This window comes from Oreochromis niloticus, linkage group LG4 (genome assembly GCF_001858045.2).
Source record: "Oreochromis niloticus isolate F11D_XX linkage group LG4, O_niloticus_UMD_NMBU, whole genome shotgun sequence".
NCBI lineage: Eukaryota > Metazoa > Chordata > Actinopteri > Cichliformes > Cichlidae > Oreochromis > Oreochromis niloticus.
In genome coordinates, this window is record NC_031969.2 from 34,094,666 (window position 1) to 34,113,925 (window position 19,260).

Below are 19,260 nucleotides of genomic sequence, written 5' to 3' on the forward strand. Positions count from 1 at the left end.
GAAACCCCAACAATCAGGCAACTCCCTGTGAGCAACCACTTTAGAAGTCCTTAAGACATTCCTGCAGTTTAACTAATTGGTGTGTGTTACCTGGCTTCATGGACAGATAGAGCTGCGTGTCATCTGCATAGCAGTGAAAATTTATGCTATGTCTTCTAATGATGCTGCCTAAGGGAAGCATGTATAATGTAAACAGAACTGGTCCTAGCACTGAACCCTGTGGAACTCCATAATTGACCTTAGTGTGTGAAGAGGACTCTCCATTTACTTGAACAAATTGGAGTCTATTAGATAGATATGATACAAACCACTGCAGTGCAGTACCTGTAACACCTACAGCATGTTCTAATCGCTCTAATAGGATATTATGGTCAACAGTATCGAACGCAGCACTGAGGTCTAGCAGGACAAGCACAGAGATGAGTCCACTGTCAGAGGCCATAAGAAGATCATTTGTAACCTTCACTAAAGCTGTTTCTGTGCTGTGATGAGCTCTGAAACCTGACTGAAACGCTTCAAATAAGCCATTCCTCTGCAGATGATCTGTTAGCTGTTTGACAACTACTCTTTCAAGGATGTTTGATATGAAAGGAAGGTTGGAGATTGGCCTATAATGAGCTAAGACAGCTGGGTCTAGAGATGCATTTATAACTCTATCCCTCCTAACGTTGGCCTGTAGAGTCTGAGATGAACCTTTTGGATTCCTTGCACTGATTTTGTGACATAAAGGTGAGAAATAAAAATTACAGTATAGTGAATCTGAATCAGAATGCTGTGTTAATCCCAGTGAGAATGTGCTCCAGAAGCTCAATGAAAATATAAATATTGAAAACTGAAGAATGTAACCTCTATATAAGAATATGCAAAAATGAGACACTCCATTAAAGGTGAAATTTTTACTCTTTTTGCAGGTGCTTCCCATAGGGGTACTGAGGCTCCGCCCTGGAGCCAAACCCAGGGAGGGTGCCCAAGGTCGAGTGCCTAGTGGCCAAGCCTTAGTCCACGGGGCCCGACTGGGCACAGCCTGAAAAAGGGACATTCCTGTAGGCCCAGGCGGTGTGGTAGGTGTAGGATACAGTGTGTGCTGGGTGGCAGCCAGTTGCGGAGACGCTGGTGGCCCGATCCCCGGCTACCCGGACTAGCGATTTTGACATGGAATGTTACCTCTCTGCTGTAAAGGAACCTGATCCAGTACATGAGATTGAGATGTACCGGCTAGATATAGCCTCAGCGCTTGGCTTTGGGTCCGGAACCAGGAGCTGGACTCTGTCTCAGTCTGGAGTTAACTTTGGTGAGAGGCGACAGGCTGGGGTGAGTATCTTTGTGTCCCCTCTGCTTGCTGCCTGTACATTGGAGATTTTCCCAGTGGATAAGAAGGCTTATTCCCTGTGCCTTCAGATTGGGAAAAAGGTCCTGACTGTTGTGTGCACCTATGTGCCAAATGACAGTTCAGTGTACCCGGCCGTCTTGGAGTCCCTGGATGGGGTGCTTGAGGGTGCTCTACATGGGGAGTCTGTTGTGTTACTGGGAGACATCAATGCTGTTGTGGGCAATGACAGAGAACTGGAAGGGTCATGACTGGGGGAAATGGCCTGCCAGATCTGCACCCAAGCAGGGTTCTGTTACTGGACTTCTGTGCAAACCACAGTTTTTCCATAATAAACACCATGTTGGAGCATAAGGGTGTCCATAAGTGCACATGGCACCAGGACACCCTATGCTGCAGGTCAGTGATGGATTTTGTAATGGTATCATCAGCTCTGCAGCCATATGTCCTGGACACTCGGGTGAAGAGCCGTGCTGAGCTGTCAACTGATCACTGTATGGTGGTGAGTTGGATCAGGTGGTGGGGGAGGATGCTAGACAGACCTGGGGGTCCTAAATGTATAGTGAGGTTTCAGTGAGAACACCTGGCAGACATCTCCATCCGCAAGATCTTCAACTCCCTCGTCTGGCAGAGCTTCGACAACATTCCAAGGGAGACTGGGGACACATGTTCACCACAAGGGCGTAGATTTGGTTTTGGTATTGGTGGGGACGGATGATTCAACCATCGAACCCCGCCCTGTTTCTTTTTTTTTCCTTTTTGTCTTTGCTTCAGGATAAAAAAAGGAGAAATATACTTGCCTACATATGCTATTCTACATGCTTTTAAACCATTTAAAATTACAATTCATACTTTTACGTGTGAATTATATGATGTTAAATTACTATGAAACAAATGACTGACTAAGTATTTTAGACTTTAGTTTACTTCAGCCATATTCCATATAAATCAGGTATCATACAAAAATAAAAATAGGTTCAAATACATTTATGACAATAAAAAAAATATGACTTTAAGGACTTAACAACATTAGTTCAGTTATAGTGCACCAACATCTCTGATACATTAGCACTAAGGGAACACTGAATGACCTGGTGGTTTTTGTCCATAAAACTACTCATCTAAGATTACCACAAAGTAAAAGATCTCTCAGCAAAATTATGCAACATTTTAGGCACTATTGCCCCGATCAACTCAGTGAGCTGTTTATTCTAAACATGAACTACTGTTACAGCAACAGACATGGACTACTGGTGCCCCACACAACAACTCAATGTCCACTATGTGAAGCAGCCAAACACATGCCTTCTCCTCTCATTAATCTATAGCACCAAATCATCAGTCAGTCACCTGTGACCTCGCCTCTTCACCTCTGTCCGAGCTACAACATGGCAGAGCTGCCTCTGTCACCTGATGAATAACAGTGAGACATTCCAAATACATACAGTCACACATGTGCTTCAAATACAGTAATGAACCATCAAGTCATCAACTGTGATCTTGTATCACCATTACTCTCTGAGCTTTGTGTTGGTTCTTCTGTCACCTGACAAATAGGACATACATGACAATAAGAATAAAATGTGGAGCTGCTTCAGTGTTTCTGTCAATGTGTGCAGATCTTGACTCATCAGTAATGTTTGTAGTGTGAGTGCATTTTTCTCCTCCTTGCAGGTCCTTGCAGCGCAGGCTTGCCGCTGCTAAAATTAAACAGAGCTCCCTGAAAGGCACAGCCAATCACATTGGCCATATTTGTCACATGAGGTAGGACTCCAGTAGAGAACGTAATTTAACTCTTTCTGTAACGCTGGGTGAATGAGACGTTGACAGATCTTTTTTTGTTTGTTTGTTTTCTTTGTTTTTCTTTACTCGAAGAGATCAAATTATTGGTCTGGACAATTCAATAATTGCTGGATATTGGTGGGGACATGTCCCTTCCCCCATGCCAAATCTACACCCTTGGTTCACCACCTCCATTCAGCACCTCCTTTGCTGAAGCTGCTGCTCTGAGTTGTGGCCACAATATCGATTCATTAAATCCTGAATCAGTTTTTAAATATAAATTCATTTTGCCAGAAACGCCAGAATCTAAAGCTCACAAAACTTTTTCAACAACTGCCAAACAGCTGCTACCTTCCATTCATATCAAACATTCTAGAAAGAGTAGTTGTGAGACAGCTTTCTGATCGTCTGCAGAGGAATGGCTCCACAGTGAAAATAAGTTTTACAGTTTAGAGCAAAATGTCAAAATAATTCTATATATTTATAATTGAGCTATGTGTATATATTAGAGCTTTTGCTTCTTCTTTGTAATATATTGTATTATTTCATTTAGTTGAGTCTGTTACTGTTCTTACTGTCTTGGAGCAAGTGTGACCACATAATTTTCTTTGCGATTAATAGAGCATCCTGATTCTGAGTCTGTACTTAAAAATACTTTGCTTCTGGTGATAAATAAAACGGTGTGTGCTCAGGAAAGCATGGCCTTATTTACTGAGGATTTCAGGCATTTCAGCAAGTGTGTTTCCCTCTGCCTCTGTTGTCACTTTTGGTTTTGCCCTGTTAGGTGCACTGTTTTTGTGCCTGGGCTGTACAGTTTAACAAAGACATATATGCCCCCAGCAATGGTGAACACTGTGTGCCAGGGCAGCCTGGGAATGGCTTGTTGTCTACGGCATTGTCACTCTTACCTGCAAATCACCCGAGGTCCGCCCATTGCCCATTTCCCTGTGTGTGGTTTAGCTAATGACATGTAAGGTGCAATATGGTTTATCGGGGTCTCTGAGTTTGCAGGTCACGACTGCGTAACCTGTGTTGTCCCACTAAGAATGTTTCACCAGCAATGTTGTGGATTTTGCTTTTCATACTTCAGGTCCCAGAGAATGTTTAGAAGACATGGTGCCGGGTCAGCAGGGTTTCTGCATCATGCGGTGGCCTACATAGTAGAGGTGGGCAAACTGATCCAAGTATCGATACTTTGTTTCTCTTTGTTCAGTGAATAAATAATCTTTTTTGAAATGAAAACATATACCTCAAACATGCACTATAAAAAACGTCTGAACCTCTTTGTGTTGACCGTCACATCTACTTACCCACTACGAGCCTACAGGACATTTAAACAACAGAAGTAGACCAAAAGGCTTTAAAGGTGGGAACATTTACATTCCAGGTCTCAAAAAAACAGTTTCAAAATACACAAAGAGCTGAAAGGTGTGTTTTGTTTTGTCAACAGTGATTTAGAGATCATTCAAATGTGTGAAGAATTTACAAATTGATGATTAATCTCATAAGTCATGACACAGGAGGATACCGTGTCTTATCTCCTCCAGCCTCACATTGATTGTAAGGTGCTTTTGCCATAAAGGCAAAACCACAAGTGCTCTCGGGTCTCTATGGCACATTAACTTTGTGTAACCAGAACACGTCCGGTTCCGGCTTCCTGCAATTCCTGCCCATCTGTGTTCCAACATTTCTTCCAACTTTATCCCGGAACAGATATGTGTTTGATGCTCTTACAGAAAATGAATGTCAGCAGATTACGTTTCACACTCCACTCAGCTAACAGACGTGTACAGATGCTGTTCCTTTGTATGATGATTAAATGAGTAAAATGCTTATTTTGTTTGCTATAGTCTCAGATTATTCATATTATAAATATTAAATGTAGCTTATATTTTTACACTTTCTGTAACATGAATGAACACAGACATCAAAAAGGTGTTGAAATGATTCTGAAGAACGGCTCAGTCTTTCTTTTTTTTTTACAGCAGATAAAATCGACCTTTAGCTGTGGTATGAAGTGGGTTTAATTACTCTCTGTCTGTACTTGCCTTTGCCCCTTTTCCAGGGAAGGGTATTAATGTCTCAGAGTCATGTTACTGAATAAATCTACCTGTGAGAACAAAGACAAATATTTCCTGCAGAAGACTTTTAATAACCATCCATGTAACACACAAAAGGTTCATGTGGGTGTGAGGTCCCAGCCCATTGTTCATTCAGTAGTGCTGGTTTCAGTCATTGTGCAAATGTTCTGTTTATACGGTTGGAAACCTGCAGTAAAAAGTAAAAACTGGATGATTGAGCATGCATCAAGACATCCATGTAAGATTTTCCAGTTAGTGATTTTTAACACCACTTATTTTCCGTGATCTTTGTTCCTCCATCAAATCAAAAGCACTCCAATTTATGTACATGAAGACAAATTATTTCATACGTGCTTCATGAACTGTCCTTGTGTGTGTACATTAAAAAAGCATTTTGTGTCTGTGTTGTTGCGAACACTTACACAGTCAGCTCATTCAAACCACACGTCTCAGTTCTGTCTTGAAATTTGGATGAAAAATTGCGCAGCGTTTTTCACTTCACAGAGAATGGCAGGATTGTTTTTCTTTATAGATAAAATCTTTGATCGTGGCATGAAAACAGTTGATTTGGGCTGTGTTTGTGCTTGCCTTCGGACTTTCAGGGAAGTGTGTCAGGATGCCAAACTCTACATGTGAGGACAAAGACAAATATTTCCTGTAGACTTTTTCTTTCCTTTTGTTGGGTTTATGTTTTATTATTGTCATTTATGCTTAGAAGTATATAAATGTTTGTAGCTTGATGGAGGTTTGATCCTTAGCAGTCTGTAAAGACTCTGTGTGCCTTCCAGAGTGTTCTGGCATGGATCACACACCTCCTAGGTTGAGAGAGGTTGTATCTTCTCTTGCTGATTTATGGTAGGAGGGACACCTACTCTGTATCTGTTTAAGTATAAGAGCCCTTTGTTTAGGTGGACCACAGGACTCCTGGCACCAGCTTTGGGGAGTCGTCACAGGGTCACATCTTGACCCACATACACACACATACCTACACGGCACACAGAAAAGGTACTCTTCACATGTATGCCTGTGTAAGACGTCATATGTTAATGAACTTATGCATAGTCATGTAACCACAATAAAGAGCAGTGTTACGAGGGAGCAGACGAGAGCAACTGGGGTCAAGCGAAGGAACGGCGCTCGTCACAGTTTTCTCCCTCGTGCACAAGTAACACAAAGAACTTTGGTGACTTGCGTCTTGTTTTTGCTGTTGTATTAGAATTGTCTCGTTCCAGCGGTGGGTCTGTGTCAGACAAACTGTCAGGAGTTTTCCTGTATTGCAACTCAGGTCACAATAAAGACACTCAGACAGGTTAGCGTGTACATGGGTGAGACTCACGGAGACTCGCACCCTGCAATAGTTGTCAGCCTTTATTTATAGCATTCTTAGAGACGTACAGGAAGAGATAAAATAGAACTGTGCTGCATGCAGGCTTCCTGTTGAACAGACCGTAACTTCTCTATTTAAGCTGAATACTAAAAGAGCAAACACATCTAGATAATGAAATGTACTTTTAAGCATAACATAATAAAAATCCTAAAATCCTAAAACCCCTTAACATTCCCACCTGTTGTTTGATCTTTCCTCCTATATATGTACATAGCAACCACTAACATTGTATCAGTCTACGGCCACTTGTAAACATTTTTAGCCAAGACATCATAAAATACTGGGTTTTGTGAGTATGTTATATCCAAGTGTCTATCTCATTATCATCTTCTTCATTCTGTGATAGGGTGATGTAAGCATGAATTGAAGCAGTTACCATTTTTGATACCATGTTCTTCAAACAAGGTATGACACATGAAGTGAACAGACACAATAACAGTATTATAACACCAACAAAAACAAGTCCTTTAATCAGCAGGGATTAAGAGCCATGTAAGCCAGTCTTCCGTGTTTGTGGCAGAGTCTCGTTGTTGTGCATCCCGAAGTTGTCTGAGTGTTTTCAGAGCATCAGTCATGTTTGGTGAGTGCACATTATCTGGAATGTATGTGCAACATGTGTTGTTAAAGAGGACACATAGTCCTCCTTTCTCGGCGAGAATCATGTCCAACGCTACCCTGTGTTGCATTACCGCAACGCGCAGAGCGTCAATTTCTTGATCCTGTTCGTCGTCGATTTTACATGAAGCATTCAGAAAAAGTCCAAAACGGTAGTTCAGAGTCTCTATCCTTAAAGCGTGTTTTCTACCCCCACCCATGGGAAGAGTGGATGAGTAACTTTTTGTCTGTCAGTCCAAAGTTTAAATTCCTCTGGGACATCGGAACCCCATATGGAATCATGCTGCTTGAGGTCTGGGGTGCTTCGTCTTTTTCTTGTTGTTGACGTCGAAGTTGACGTGGCGTCCATGGTTATCTTGAAAGTGTGGTCAGATGTGAAAATGGGAGCGCACTGACCTGTCCAATTCCCAGGAAGGATAAAATAGGCCCGTTGGCCACAGAGCCAGGCCATCCCTTGCACCCAGAAGGTGCCATTTGAGATGTTGCTGCTCTTCACGGGCCCTCCAGGAGCGTGCGTTTGTACTGCTTTGCAGTTGGTGGTGTTTCCCATTGGCGTGGATCCGTTCTCTTGGCAGTAGCATGGGCTGTGGCTCAAATTCCCATTGTTTTCAAGAAAGACTGGGAATGATTTAGCCTTACTTCTGTGCTTCACTTTCAGGTCAGCCCAGAACCATTCGTCACATGTGCCATTTCGTAGTCCTATCTGGAGAGGTTCCTCATGGTTGACCACGATTCCCTGGAATTGATACCCAAGGCTGGCGTAGCTTGCGGCACACTTTGCCTGAATTATGTCCATTGCCTTCGCGTACAAGGTGGCGTACTGTGTCGTTGGGGGCATATAGGAGCAAACATAGCAGTCTTTCCTGGGTGTGCTGTCATGTATATATCGATACTAGAGATGGACCGATCCGATATTAGGTATCGGTATCGGTCCGATACTGACGTAAATTACTGGATCGGATATCGGCGAGAAATAAAAAATGTAATCCGATCCAGTAAATATAAAAAAAGCACCTCACAAAACTTGCGACACGGCGTAACTCGGCTCATAACCGTAGCAGTCGGAGCAGTGTGCTCACGTGATAGAGCGGCTGTGTGTATTTGTAGCCTCGCTAGCAAACCAGCATTTCATCTCCGAGGAAGTTATCCCAGAGAGAAGTAAAGCAAGTGTGTAAGTTCATCTCTGAATGTTTGTAAAGCTTACCTGCGTTAAGCTTAACCACCGATATATGGAGCGTCTGCCTCTCTCTCTCCCTCCCTCTCCTGCCGCTACTTCATGAAACTCCTTAATGATCAGCTGATCGGCTTTTCTGTCGTGAGTCCGTCTCTCTTCTTTGTTTTTGGCCCACTTTGCACCAGAAAGAGGAAACCAGCGGCTGAACAACAGCAGCACGTTTAAGCTTGATAAGCTGTTGTTAGAATGTATTTAATATTACTTTCTACACCAGGATCCTTTTCTACGTAGCTGACGGCTGGTAACTGTGCAGGGGCGGATCTAGCAAAGTTTAGCCAGGGGGGCCGATAGGGCATGAACAGGGAAAAGGGGGCACAAAGACATGCTTTTCTTTCTTATTCTCATTTAAAATGTCGAGCTTTTAATAAATAATTATCTGAATCTTACACCCAAAGTTTTAATCTGATGTAAAATGTATAGAAGTCCATTACTGTATATAGTAACTGTTAAGTCTAATATACCCTAGTAAGCTATAGTACTTTTTCCTTTGGGAAAGTACCATCTGTGCACTCTGCAATTCTGTTGAAGAAAGATGTTGAATCTATTTAATTATTCTTGAAAAATAATTTATTTCTGTGCATTTTTTTTCACACTGCATCAAATTAAAGTTGATTATGTCGATTAAGCATCATGAGGTGGAGGGTGGGGGGGTGGTTCCCTTTTTTTTTTGTGGGAGTTTGCAACCCTATTAGTTAGGTTGCTTAATATTTCTGTTAAGTACTCTTTAAAATACCAGAATAGGGAGGATGGTGCAGGTTTAAGTTTATTAGATTGATCAGTGTTGCTGAACTATGAAATATTTTGGGTGCAGTGTATTTTTTACATACAGGTATAACAGAATAGCTTTAGTGTTGTTGTTTATTTAAACTTGAGTATGAACTTATACAAAATGCAGCAAGATATTAAAAAAACAGTTTTATTGATTAAAAAACACACTATATCGGATTAATATCGGTATCGGCAGATATCCAAATTTATGATATCGGTATCAGACATAAAAAAGTGGTATCATGCCATCTCTAATCGATACCATGCGTTATTCATCCATGGGTGAATGTGGTCTTGTGTCATGTCACGAAGATGTGAGTTGTCATGTGTCCATCTTGTCTGCAGGTGGTGTTGTTCATCTTCTTTCTTTCGGGTGAGTGTTAATAAACTCACCAGGAGTGCAACATTAGCCACTAGGAGGACGAGTGTCTTCATGATGACCAGACACACCTGTGACCTCTGATGAGTAGACTACCGGCATGAAGAAGAGGGCGGGGTGTACCCGATCAGCCCTCCCTCCACCAATAGATCACCAGGAGTTAGGGGTGTCGGCGTCTAAACGTCTAGGTTGTCACTCACTTTTTTGCAGTGGCTTTGATGAATCCAGGACGGTCTTTCTGCTATTTTGCAGGCAGTGGGTGTGGTGAGTAGCACTTGATAAGGACCTTCCCACCTTGGTGAGCTCCAATTTTTCCTTTGGAGTACTTTGATCAGGATCCAATCACCTGGTTTCAACCTGCAAGACACTGGAGAGATGTCACTTGGCAGTTGGTTGTTTAGAACAATCTCCTTATTTTCAAGTAATTTAGTCATCCATTCGGCTAGTGTAGTTTCTCTTATTGACTTATCTATGGGCTCACTTGTGATTGGTAGTGGAAATGGTCTACCGTGAATAATTTCAAAAGGTGTGAGTTTCTGAGAACTTTGTGTCAGTCTCATCCACATTTTTACCAGGCCTATACACTCAGGCCATGGTCTCCCTGTTTCTTCCATGCATTTTCTCAGTCTCTGTTTTATTGTGCCGTTAGTTCTTTCCACTAGTCCGGCACTTTGTGGGTGGTAAGCACAGTGGTGTTTGATGCTGAATCCTAGTGCTTCAGAGACCTTACTGATTACTTCATTAACAAAATGTGTCCCATTGTCTGATCTTATCAGAGTGGGGATGCCATATGTTGGAATGAAACGGTTGCACAGATGTTCTGCTACTGAGATGGCGTCTGCTTTTTTTACTGGATAGATTTCTGGCCATTTTGAGAATACGTCTATGATCACTAGAGCGTATTTTGAGCCTTGGCATTCATTTAGCTCAGTAAAATCCATGTGGATTGTATGAAAAGGATGAGGTGGTGTGGGAAAGTTACCTCTTCTCGGTCTGAGGTTTCCCTGTGCATTATGTTTTTGGCAAATCATGCATGTTCTGACAAATACTTTTGCTGAAGTTTCGAAATCTTGGGTGTAGAAATGTTTAGAGAGTATAACTACCATTCCTCCTGTCGACACATGAGTAGAACCGTGTGTCACTAATGCTGCTGTTTTGTGTAGGGATTTTGGTAGTATTGGTTTGCCATTACAAGTCATCAAATCATTTTCTAGCTGTGCTCCACATTTTAACCATTTCTTTTGTTCTGTAGTCGGTGCGGATTTTCGTTCATTTATAAGCACATCAAGTGGTATTTGCATTGAGGAGTCAGACATTAATGTGTCTGTAGTTTGTTGTGCTGCTGCTTTTGCGGCTTGATCTGCGAAGTTATTGCCTTTAGTGACCTCTGCGTAGCCTTTCTGGTGTGCAGCACATTTACATAATGCTAACTGTTTTGGCAATATTATCACTTCCAACAGTGCCTTTAAAAGATTTCCATGTTGCACTAACCATCCCTCTATTCTGCCAAATTTTTGCAAAATGATGCACAGCTGCAAAGACATACTGGCTGTCAGTGTATATGTTTATGTCTTGTCCTTCATGCAGTTGACAGGCACGTATGACAGCTGTGAGTTCTGCGCTCTGTGCAGAGTGTGTGGAAGTTAGTGCTTTTGCTTCTAAAATTGTGTCTACTGTGGTTACCGCATAGCCTACACAGTTCCGCCCAAGGCTACTTTTGGACGCTGAACCGTCTACAAAGATATTAACGAAACCAGCCTGTGGGGTGCTGTGAAGGTCAGCGCGTGGTTTTGTTTCCTCATCTAGCTTCCTAGCTCCTTTATACAGCAGTGTGCATCACCATCTTGCAAAGTAGGGAGAAGTGTGCTGGGGTTCAACTGTCCACACTTTTCAATCCTGATGTGTGACTGTGAAAGCAAAATGCCTACATAGGAAAGTTGTCTGGCATGTGTCAAACCTCTAAGTTGGGAAAAACTTTGCATTGCTTACAGTTCATAGCTCACAGCTCTAAAACTAGGCATCAACAAATCATACGCCTAATCATTATGTGTCACTGTGATCCACAAGTATGATCACAAATTTGTTTTCCAAACTTACAAAACAAACAAACAAAAACAAAACAAATTGCCTATGGCATCAAGGCTTTGCGTTCATAATAATTGAGTATAAGCTGCCTTCCTCATTGCAAGTGTTTGTTACAATAAGGTTTAATTCATGCATCTTATCACTGAGTTCTAAACTATCTCACTTCCGACTCTTTCCAAAAATAATTTCACATATAACAATTTGTGTATGTGTTGTCTGTCCATTAATATAGTTGTCAATTATTTCTGTCATTATTTTGTCGCTTTTGTCGCTGCACTCAAGGTTCCAGGTTGAGATAGATCCACCCGTATTGACACACTAAAGCATACAATTAATATCATTTTCATTACTTTTCTTAAAACATTCATTCGCTTCATCTTCTTAGACTTTAACTCGTCTGTTTCTCTCTGTGAGCTGTCTTGACACACCACAGGCACACATAATTCCTGTTTCTGCAGACTAATCGAACTCTTTTGTTTTTCTTTGTATTCATAGTCTATAAACCCTCTTTAATTCTACTAAATCTTGATCTAAAACCAACACCTTTATGTCACGCTCACACTTCTAAATAGAGCCCTTTCAGACATCAGGAATCATCACACACACTGCCTTTTCTCTCAAACTTCCACTTGTTCACTCACTCTACTATGAACCTTTGTAGTGTTATTATTACTTATGTTTTATTATTTTTGTACAAATCACACCCAATCACTCAAAACCTACTACTCACAGCATTCACACAGTTAAAACCACTCAAAATATGCTTTCATACGAGTATTTTAGACATGCTTTTCATAATCAGAAAGAGCAAGTCAAAGAAAAACAACTGAAACCTCTAATCACCTTTTAAGAACATCCGGCTGCTGGCACTGACACTGAACATGCAGGTTGATGCTGACGAAGCTTTCACTGTCGGAAGTTCTGGTTTGAAACATGGTTCATGTCAACATGCAGCAGTTTGTTGAGTCTTTAGTGAGCTGCAGAACAGAAATGACCTCCACGCAGCACTTTGTGTTTGGACTGCAGAGTAAAGAAAACTGAGTGAAAGCTGCTTTTAGAGCCTAACTGTGTGTGTAAAACCAGAATCACAAACTCTGTATTGATACCCACAGGGAAGCTGTTTATCAGCAGCTGCTGAAGCTGCAGGATGAAAGAAGGTCAGGAGGGAGGAGGTCCTGTGATGATCAGAGGAGCAGTGAGTGGTTCTGACTGAGCGCACTCCTCTCCTCAGTTCTGATAACTCCCTCCTCTCTGTTGAGCCAGCTCCTCCCCAGCACTGAGCCCGCCTCCTGGTTTGAGGATGTTGGACTCTGAGGAGCAGTGCAGCTGTTTGCTGAACGTCTGCCCTCTGGTGGCCACAGGAGAAACTACACCTGCTGGTCTGTCTGGGTTTGACTGTAGAAAACATGGACGACGCCACAGCTCCCCAAAAATGAAGCCAAAACGTCTCTATTTTTTCCAAAGATTCTTTCTTTTGTTATCAATAGTTCTCATCATGCTGATTGATGTCCAAGGGGTCTCCTTTCCCATAAGTTTGATTCTAATTCCTACCGCGGCGATGTTAAATTGGGGTGAAACGTCATCATGGCAGCTTTGACTGGCAGCTGCAGTCACGGAGAAACTTGCGTATCTCTGTTCGGGAATAGCAGATAGAGCGTAGACTCTGAGAGGAGGGCCAGCGTTTACGCTACGAAAACACAACCGAGTGTTTTAACCTGACAGCCTGAGGTGTTCTTCAGTAAACTGGACTACCCGACAGAAGGACCCGAGGCCCCGCTGCACTTTTTCGGTAAGTTAAACGTGTTTGTAAGCTAATCCGTAACTACCGTCCTTAGCTATGTCCTGAGACCTAGCTAGCTAAAATGAGCACTCGGCTGTCAGGGTTCGTTTAGCTAATCTGTGCAGGTGAATGAATTTACTAAAGACATCAAGAGAAACGTTCCGGGCTAATCAGTCACTAATTACCGTTACTGTACTTTTATTACAAGTATTATACTGTAAAAGCAACAGGCTGCACGCTGCTGCAGCTCCTGTGCAGAGCTGAATATTAAATATGTGCAAACAACAGCATGTTTTCAGTCTCTTGCCACATCTGTAAAGACAGTAACATCTTTTTTAAAAGCTTGTACTTCAGTAACTCCTCATTAATCAGGAACTATGGATTAAAGTACTGTACTGTACTGTAATACTGAAAAATGTAAGAGAAGAACTTCGGATCCTGAGTGTGTGAGGACAGAAGAATCAGCTTTATTTCAATTTTGAGGGATAAAATTTATATTTGAGTTTGATGGTTCTGTTGTCTTTGTGATTACAGGAGCTGCCCTCAGATTCAGACCTCAGCACCACCCAGTGACAGCAGACAGATCATCCAACATGTTAACTGCAAAATGAACTGATGAAAACAGTACAAAGGTTAAAGTACCACACGTGCTGTAGTGAAAGCTGCAGCTTTATTGATAAAGTTAAAGACAAAAAAACAAAAGGATTAATCACTCATGTAACTGTGTCACTATATATCAGCATTAACAGGACCTCAGTTTGGTGTTTCACAAAGCTGCTGATCTCAGACCTGCACAGCTTCCGTTTTAAACACTTGATGTACTCAGCTGCATGAAGAGCATATGAGATTTTCTCTGGCACAATTAAATAAAACCTGATGAAGGTCAAAGGTCGTCACTTGTTTGTTGAACTACAAACTTGTCATCTGGAATTCTTTCACAGTTTTTTGCAGATAGTGTTATTTACCATAAAGTGATTCAGAGTTATTCATACCAGAGTAACCAGAGGACAGGACTACAGGACTGAATATAATATCTTTATGTCAAAGTCTGGAGCCTCTGGGGAGTATCCGAGTATTTATATAATTACACAAACCAAAGGTCTCCATCACAGTGTTCATGAAATGCTGGGTTTATCCATCTCCTGGATCGGGCCTACGGAGGAGTGCTGAAGATTTCCCTGTGAGGGAGCTGCTGGTGAAGATCATGAGTCCTGCTTGATCAATGCGATGAGCTTCAGTCTTCCTGGTGTTTCTTAAATGATGCCTCTTACAGTGGGTCAACAGAACATCTGGCACAGGACAGCTGTGATGAAAGAAAAGGAAGAAGTTTCTCCAAACCTCTGGACCCAGGAAACCCAGCTTGGTCCTGATGGTCTCCCTCACTAGTTTCTCTCCAGGGTGAATGTAGCTGTTGATATAATATGGACTCTATTATTAAATGAAAAGAACAAATTAGACTACACTACTGAAACCTTCTGCTGATGTTTTTAAAGTCTCCATGTTACCAGGCTGTAGAGGGCTCTGAAGATTTAAACAGTTTTAGATCCATTACACTCACAGTCTTATGTTAAAATCTCAAAGGACAGCATTATATTTTTGATATAAACAGTAACTCTGGGCTTCTGTAGAGTGTGCAGATGATCTCATCGCTGTCTAAAAATGGATAAAAAAACCCACAAGTGCTGAATCCTTCAATAACACAGACTATTAGAGTAACAGGTGTGTAGCATCGCTAACTAGGTAGCAACAAGCCTCCAACACAGTGCGTATGCTAGCGGCTAATCTAGCTAACGAATTAACAACAGAGTGATTTTAGAACTATAAGATGATAAGCTGTGCGTCTTTTTTATAACAGTGACATGGTTGTATTTACTTTAATTAAACGAGTCGTCAGTAGCGGTAAACCAGCAAAAAAAACTGGAGCATCCGGGCTACGTAAAAAGTGTAGAGGGGCGTGTTTGCGGTCACGTCCAGCGGGTGTGTGGGCGGGAGCGTTACACAGTCGCTCCACCGCCAGACTCTGGCTCCAAATTTGCAAGATGGCAGCCTCCACAAGCGGGAGCTCCACGGTAACCGGAAACACGTGACCTCCACAGTAGCCGGAAACACGTGACCTCCACAGTAACCGGAAACACGTGACCTCCACAGTAGGCAGAAATACGTTCCTGCGTGGATCATCGACTGCGGAAATCTTGCAAGTGGATCGTAAAGGTTGGGACAGAGTCTTTCATGTATAAATTTGCAGTTAATAATAATATAATTTTAGGAATCAGCTAGTTTGCTTACACTGATTACGTTGGCACTTTGTTAGCGTTACAACAACGGTCATACCTCCGAACTATCTAAACTTTAGTAAGGAGTGTGTGTACTTTTGACACCTCTGGTTAGCATTTAGTGGTCAGTTTCAAACGTATTTATTTTTTGCTTGTTATTGAACTACTTTTCACCATCTGTAACATCAATGCACATTGTTCAATTTACTGCATATTGCACTTTATTCATGTCTCTCATTCCACCTGCAAAAACATTGTAAAGTTTGTCACAAAGAGGTTTATATATGTATAAATACTAATATTCTCTATTCCATTCTGTTCTGCTTTTTTATTGCCCAGATATTAGTTAGCCTTTGTTAAATTGTCTGTTATATGTCAATAGATACGTATGCCACAAATAAAAGTGTTTTGTAAATTATGTTTTTGTAAAGAATTTTCTCCACAAATCTCTTACATGCTAACTGTAACGTGTTATTTCTGCTAAAACCTGAACTTAAATGTGTATATGGTGTTTATCTGTTTTTCTCTCTGTTTTAGATGCTCATATCAATTTGGAGTTTTGCCTCCAAGCCAGAATTGCAGTAATGCACCACGTGTTGGCTGTTTCACTGCCCTCTGTGCCCCACTTTCAGCCCTATTGTCAGGAGCATATAAATGGACACATTAAAAATGCTTTGCCTTTCAAAGGTATGTTGGTATTAAATATACCTCATAGTTAAAGTTATAAATATGCACTTCTTTTCAGCTCCTCTGCAGTCTCTTTGTTGACTTAAAAGTTGCTTTTCACATTGTACAGTTCAGTGCATTCATCAGCGAGAGAAAAAAGCGTGTTTTCCGTAAATATTTTTTTTTCCTGTTCACCACATTTCCTGACAGCTCTTGTGATCCACACCATTTTGCTTTCATTATTGAGGATGGCTTGGATATTTTTGTTAATATGTACAATCCGATTGTTAGATAAACTGATTGCATTCTATAAAACTACATTTAAATTACATGTTGTTTTTTGTTTTTTTGTTTTTTTTTCTCTCTTACAGACAAAATGATATACCGGTGCACTTTCACTGCCCTGTCTGTAACATGACAGTCATACAGCGTGGGGATATGGCAAGGCAATTTTTCTCATGTCAGCATTCAGGACTGCTCCCCACTGAACTCTCCGAGGAGCCCCATCTGCCTCTCGATGTCTTGTCTCCAGTATCTAAACCATTTTCTGAATCTTCGGTAGAACATTCATGTGCTCTACCCTCTGTGCTAAATGAAACTGTGGCTTGTGGAAAGTCCTTGAAAATGAAACGCCCTCACTGTGGTCTTAGTCTTCTTGAAAAAAAACTTCAAGGCTCACATGATGAGGAGGCATTCAAACAGATCAATAGATGTTTGCCTGGCTTGTCATCTGCAGTGTTTTTGTGTAGAGGGACTTCTTCCTCTTTGTTTTTCAGTTTGCAGAGGACATGGAGCTCTTTTTAAAAGCTTGTGCTGATGAGCAGGGACTACGGGTCAATGCGATGTTTGACATTTAATGGACAGATGAAGGCACTGGCTGTATTTGTGTTTTTTATGTGTTGTTTGTTTTTCAGTGTACAGAATTCCAGTTAAACGTGTTATTAAATATCCACTTGTTTCCATGTCCATACTTATAGTAAAAAAAATTAAGTGTAAATGCAACAGCATTGTTTATACTTGTAACTTCAGAGTAAAAAGCTTATTGTTGATACGAACATTAATATATTACCCTGTAATCAATAATATTTTTATACATTTTACGCATTAACCCTCTGGGCTCTATCCTGGCCATTTGGGGCCACTTCACTTCTTCTTTTTTTGACTACTACACTGCAGTGGATCAAAAGAATGACACAGGTTTGATCTTAAGGATCTAATACTTGTGTGTGTTTGTGCATGACATTGCAACGCAAATATCTATTTGCAAGATAAACTGAAATAAATTATGACGCATCAAATATTACACAGGCTGCAGTGAATTTTTGTTGATACTGGCTATTGAGATTTGAGTTTCCCAGTCAAACTTAGCTTTGAAGCACCTGCTAAAAACACTTTTACTCTTGTACATTTCATAACAAGACACCATAGCCAAAATATTAACAAAATATATATTAATAAAAAAATTCAAAGCTGCAGCTGCAGCACATACAGCAACAAACACTGTTAGTAAATGTGTCCGGGAGTTTATGCAGGTGCAGAAAGTGCTGTTGCTGGAAGTAAGCCTAACAGCTTCCAGATCACTTATTTTTCTGGAAAGATGGTAGGAAGGGCATCACTGCTCATTTCTACAATCTCCCAGATCTTGGAATACAATGCCTATGTACCATGAAACCACTTCACAGTACTAGGAGTCCACTAAAACCTATAAAGAGAGTGATCCTGGAAGAAATGGGGCGCACACTAGTGACCTCAACAATTGCAAGACAGCCGTTTCCCCGATGCTCAGATGAAAACATTGGGACTTTATCACCGTTTTATCTGAAAAGTTAATGGTAATATATAACCTAACTGGCTATAAAGAGTAAAAAATTTAGATACAATTTTGATTTTGATGAAAAGGACTGGTGCTATTTTAAAGAGTCACGTCGGTAAAAGTAGATAAATGTTTTAAGAAATATACATTTTATAGCATTTTGTGAACATACACAAAAAGTGGCCATTTTTGGCAACAAACAAGGGTGCAAAACGTTTCGTCGGCATTGTTGTGTTTCTTTGGGAGAAAACTTACAAACATACAGTACAGCACTTCAGAGTTACACTGCTAGCGATTGAAGATTTATGTAAATTCGACAAGCTAAACGCATTCTGTATTGTACAGCAGCAGTCCCCAACCTTCTTTGCACCACGGACCACTTTAATGTCAGACAATATTTTCAGGGAACGACCTTTAAGGTGTCGCGGATAAATACAACAAAAGAATAAAAAAGAAACTGTGGTATTTTGTAAATATAATAATAAACGTGACTTGAGCTGTGCGCCAACAACAATCACAGTGACATCCTCCTCTCTGCTTCTTAATGCTCTCTGGTCGCTATGGTAACGGGTAAATAGTTCTTTCAAAATAAGACACACAACTACAACCATACATTTCACACCGGAGCCTCAACTCTCGCGGAACGGTACCAAAGGACTCCTATTAGGGACCGCTCCTGTACAGACACTGGACTAGACTGATTGACAATGGTCTACAGCAATCAGAACGCACAACACGATGTGCTGTAAAAAAAAAAAAAAAAGAAAGAAATCAGCGAAACAACCAGTGTCGCGGAAGGTGCGCCGCGTTATAGCGAGGGACCACTGTACACTTTTGGCCACGAACAATTTAGGGGATGTTGAATTTTTTTGAACAAACCCAGAGTGTTAAAAAAACCCCACTTAAAACCATTTTTATTTCTCAGCAGCATCAATAGGAGCAAAAACGCAATTTAGTTTTCGCTGTCAAAGTCGATTTAACTGAAGTTACGTGTTTCCGGTTACTGTGGAGGTCACGTGTTTCCGGCTACTGTGGAGGTCACGTGTTTCCGGTTAGTGTGGAGGTCATGT

At 41.2% G+C, this 19,260-nt stretch overlaps 2 long non-coding RNA genes across 2 annotated transcripts; one reads left to right on the forward strand and one right to left on the reverse strand.

Moving 5' to 3' along the window:
* Positions 1-9,912: 9,912 nt before the first annotated feature.
* On the reverse strand, positions 9,913-12,852 carry LOC109201801 (uncharacterized). The gene is made up of 3 exons (XR_002061729.1): positions 12,769-12,852; positions 12,502-12,678; positions 9,913-9,940 (listed from the first exon to the last, which is right to left on the reverse strand). It is a non-coding gene; the product is annotated as an uncharacterized LOC109201801 (long non-coding RNA).
* A 2,665-nt stretch (positions 12,853-15,517) lies between these two features.
* Positions 15,518-17,353, forward strand: LOC112846658 (uncharacterized). Its single transcript, XR_003219778.1, has 2 exons — positions 15,518-16,398; positions 16,749-17,353. It is a non-coding gene; the product is annotated as an uncharacterized LOC112846658 (long non-coding RNA).
* The last annotated feature ends 1,907 nt before the right edge of the window (positions 17,354-19,260 follow it).